Consider the following 5,264-nt stretch of genomic DNA (forward strand, 5'->3'; position numbering starts at 1 on the left):
CATTGGATTTCCATTTTGTATAATAATCTTAAAATATAAGACAAATCTGAACTTCTTCCCTAATAGTTTTACTTTGTGAATGCATTAATTTTTGAGTATAGGATTTGAAATTAGTAAATTTTTTCTCTACATAATTATAATACATGTTAATGATTCATGTCCTGCTTTACATTACACTAATATTTAATAATTCTTGCGATAAGTGATGTTAAATTTTGTTTCTGGTCCAAAAGCAAATGAGCCCTTCTGTTGCGATCCTAATCTTGAGCCGTTCTTTTTTTAATTAAATACAAGTTGGTCATCTTGCTGCATTCAATAGTATTGCACACAGAGCATCTACATTTTAAGACTTCTTAAAATTTTGTGCATCCCTTATATTAGCCTAAGAAATAAATATCTACACAAAATGGAAACTTGTTATAACTCAAATTATAAAATAAATTACCATCAGCTTGAAATATGTTGGCAAGTTATATGAAGAGCTATTTGTATATCTAGACTCTTGGAAAGGCATAGCTAAATTGATGTCTCTGTGTATCATAGTCATGAAATGTGTTTGGTTTGTTATCAGCCCAGCAAGGTTGAAGTCCCATCCTGTCTGGGATATGAATTGATTCAAATAACGTATTCTACCACTCATGCATAAATTCTTTTTCCTTAATAGTTTGTGGCTTACAGATTTGGAAAGAATAAAGAAATCCTCCAGTACATAAATGACCTTGATAGCAGTGATTTGGTTATTAAAACTGCACTTTCGTGTGTTGGTATATTCATTCCTCGGAAAGCTTTTAGTAAAAAACAAAAACATTATTTCTCATTAGAAACCAATGACAAATGGGAATATTGGATTTAAGTGGATATGATATATGTAGCCCATGTCTCATATTTCCATGCAGGAAACTAGCTCTAGGTGTCAGGCAGGTCTTGGCTGACTATATATTTTTTCTTTATGTATTCATATATGCATTTATCCAGTCTTCCTGGACAGCACGGAAACAATAGTAAGATGCTACTTCCTAGTATCTAGAAAGGTGAATATAAAAATATAAAATTTGTAATAAATTTTAGTGAGGATGTGGAGGATCTACCAATGATCCTCCATTGCTGATGGAAGTATGAAAAGTACATGCAATTAGGAAACATTTGGCTTTGACTTGTCAACTTAAACATTTATCCTATTACAGAACAAATAAATGTAAACAACAATGAAAACAATATTAACGTAAATCCACCCTCTATTCTGTATCCCTCTATCCTTATTTTGCTTCAATTATATACAGACACTTAAATATCAGTGATGAGAATAGAAAGGGAAAGGCAGGGCTTGGGATCTACACACTCACAGTTATTATGGGACACCTAATGCCACCCCTGGGTGTTATAAGAATTAACTCATAATGCGGAGAGGTTGGCAACCCCTTGATCATCGCCAACTTGTGAGCTCACAGTAGATGCTGACTAGACCTGCTTGTGTACATATTATTTTCCAAATAGAATGTGTACATATTTTCCAAACAGACTTACTCAGCCATTACTGCTTTCAGTGGTTTTCTATAAACTTGACAGTGCCAACACAGCTTGTGATTCTTTAGGATGATGGCTGTGGTCTCTACTGGGAACTAACAATAAGCAGTAAACTCTTCGCTGGGAACTCAACAGAAGTTGGTGCGTTGAGATGATGGTTGGTGTGGGTAGCTCCGGTGTGCTGCCTCTGCTTCTTCTAATGTGCTGCTCCTAAAAATGGGTCTAGGATAACATCAGCAATGACAGGGAGCCAGTTAAAGATGCCTCTCCCTTCGTCCTACTGCAAACCGGGACAATCACAGTTTATCCAGTGTGCCAGAAACAGCCGCTGATATGCATGCACATTAAACACTGAGACACAAAGTTTCTGCTCGCTTGTTATCCCGTTTTACTATAAAGATCATATGGTGAGTTTGCAGAAAAACCTTCACCTGCGCCCTCCCAAGGCCAGTATTGGGCACAAGGGCCCTCAGTAGATGAGTAAGACCTGCGTGCACCTCTTGGTCAGGAGGAGGTGCTTACTCCTTCTTGGAAGGTGCAGGACAGTCAGCGGGTGACTGTCTCAGGGCAGGAAGGGAGGACTGCACAGTTTGGTCCCCAGGTAGGTGCTTGCTGTTCCTGACTCTCCTAGGACAGAGGAGGGTAGCCTTTTCAGCATTTCTAGGTCTTTCTACCTGTGAGTGTGGGGGAGGCCAATGAAGAGCAGTGACACCTTTAAAGGCACATTTTCATAATGCAGCAGTAACTCCACATAATGGCACCAGAGCAAAGGATCCAGACTAAGAGGAGTGTGAGGACGAAATGACTGCTTCTCAGGTAAATATGGTGCCACAGGTTAGAGGTTGTATACGCTTCACTTATTAAAATGCTGTGTATTTAGAAGCTTCAATCCTTGATGTCTCTACTTCTGGTGGTCCTGTAAACAAAGTATTTAACTACTTTGTGTCACTTCTAATGAAAGTCAGGTCCAGCTCTTTTGGGTGTTGTTGTCATTCCCCAGAGACCGTTTCCACACTATCTTTCCTGACTTCTTCTCTGTCATGAAAGAGTTTCACCAGGAACTACTGACCTGCACCTGCTGAAAACATTCCCTTGTGGCTTATCCACATGGGAATGTGTTAGTACCAAGGGAACCTTGGGGTCGGATGGGGTCAGGTTCTGGGGTATCAGTGATGAACATTTCATGTTTAGGTCCCATCCAGATGTGACACCTGTCTGTGTAGACAAGGACTAGGAAAATGCACAATTGCTATATGGCCGAGAATAACTCCGTGACCTGAAAGAGAGAGAGAGAGCACAAACACAAGCTTGCTCCCTAGACTGCCTCAGAGAAAGCCAATGTAAAATACACTAGAACTTAGTGTTGGAGTTGTTGGAGCACAAAATTTGTTCAAAACTTTTTAATTTAATCATTATATTCATATTTAGTTTTTAATTTTTTTTTTTTTTGCAAGCATCATAACGATGAGTGCATCCGATAGGTGATAATCAGTTTATCCCACCACAGCTGATGTAAACTTCATTCCCTTAGTTCAGGTGCTCTTTGCCACTTTCCTCCTCTATGAAGTCAATATTTTCCCTGTTATCATTTGTCAAGGTCTTGCAGGGATTTAACGAGAAGTGCATAAACCATCACATTTCATCTGAAGACTCCCCTTTTTAATTCCTCTTCACTTTTAGTTTGCTTTGGAAAATGGAGGCTTTCACCTTTTTTCATGGAGATAATGGCTTTTGCTAGTGAGGTTCTCAGACCTAGGTCCTGTAAATTTCCATTGTATTCCACAGTCATGCCTAAACAGCTCTTGTATTTTCAGCAAAGAAAACACCAATCATATAATTAATATATGTTTAGATATCTTCAAATTCTATCATAAAACTCAGCACAAATGATAAATAAAATTCCAGGGAATAATTAGGGATTTGTTGGTGTAAAGAAGAATGCAGGGTGTTTCATTTTGACCTTCATTTTCCCTTCCTTGAAGTGATATACATCCTTCGGTCTATTGAGAATTATTAGAATTCTGAAACATTATTGCCCCATTTAAAAATCATATCTCCAGCCCTGATTTTTGAATCAGTAGTACTTGGAGGTGGATTTAAGGATCTGGAAATTGAAAATGTTTTTTAAGTATTCTTAAGAGGCTGTCAGGCAGGTGTTTGTGGAAGTCATTTTCTGTAACCTTATATAACCTCTCTTCTCTATTGAACAAAGTCCTGGTTTGAAAACTGTAGAATCCCCATAAGAGTCATGAGTCTAGAGGTGGGACTGATGGGCACCGTATGTGTCTGTATTACACATGGTGATTCTGGGTGGCCAGTCCCTGATCAAGAGTCTGCCCTTGGTCATGTGCATTGTTGGAGGGGCTCCATCTGGGTGCTTGGTGGGAGTTCGTGGTGTGTGGACAGCTGAAGGGCTGGGCAAAGCAAAAGGCAGAAATGGGAGACAGCATAAAACCCCCTGTGAGAAACTATGTGGGTTGGAGGGAAGGCCAGTCTGTGTTACAGCTCCCTGAACTCTGGTCTCTGTCATGTGTACCTGCTTGAGATGGAATTCAATGCTGATGGTCTAAAGACAGTCTGGGGAATGGGGGAGCACGTGACCTCATGTTTTGGCCCGGGGAGTGGCATGTGGGCCAGAAGTCCTTAGCGTGCATATACAGCATTTGGCAGGGCAACTTAACAGAGGAGGTGCAGTGGTGAGTGTGACCAAGGATGAGCTCTGATCATGTGAGGGCAGTGTGCTGATGTCTTATGGGCATGTGTAATTTGGGACAAGAGAAGGAGCAAAGTCTCTTTGTCCTTAGGCCACTGTGTGCCTGGGGAAGACACAAAGGAGCCAGATGACAGAAATGCTCCAAAAATGAAAGGTGGAATGTGCAGAAATGGTGGAATTTTAGGCTTTATGTTTATTTGCAAGGATCGTTTTGCAGTTATCCACTTATAGTGGGAATGTCCAATCAAGATGGGGCACAATCTCATACCTGGAGGCAGGCAGGTAATCACCTAAGCACAAATAAGCAATCCACATTCCATGATGTGTGTGATAGCTGGAGACAGACACCTTCAACTCTGGAAATGACTAAGGAGATGATGATTCGATAAGGTGTTTTATTCATAATGCCCATCCATTTTGTGTTTTAGCAAATGCAGATCTATTTCTAGTGGTATGAAAACATGACCTTTATTGTTATTGATTTAAAACAGCATTTTGATTGATAGTAATTCTGATATTTGTGTGAATATTGAACCAAGTACAGAATGTTTTAATGTTTGTGTGGGGTAACTAAAATTCTTTTCTACTCTCTTTGGTTCTTGGGCTGGGCCTAAGAACTGAACTAACATAAGGCGGATTAACAGGAGGAAAGAACACACATTTAATAAAATTTTTACATGTACATAGTCTTGACCAGAGGATGAAGACCCGAAAAAGTGACCAGATAGAAAAATTTTATGCCATTTAGATGAATAGGAAATTTGTGAAGAATTGGTGAGATAAAGGGGCGTGGTGTCATCCTTGAGATAAAGGTTAATATAAAAGATTATTTGCTGATTCCTCTGGTGCCATCTCTGGGAAGATAAGAGTCTGTTTCCAGAAAAAGAATTCATTTCCTGCCATTAAGCAGAAAAGGGGGAGCTATTTTTATTGCTCTTTGCCTTTAGTTCAAAATTATTTTTATGTAAAAGAGGCATATTTTGAGGTGATATATTCCAAATTTTGAATGTGTTTATATGTGTATAGA

The sequence above is a fragment of the Rousettus aegyptiacus genome, unplaced genomic scaffold, assembly GCF_014176215.1.
Source record: "Rousettus aegyptiacus isolate mRouAeg1 unplaced genomic scaffold, mRouAeg1.p scaffold_m13_p_14, whole genome shotgun sequence".
Taxonomy (NCBI): Eukaryota; Metazoa; Chordata; class Mammalia; order Chiroptera; family Pteropodidae; genus Rousettus; species Rousettus aegyptiacus.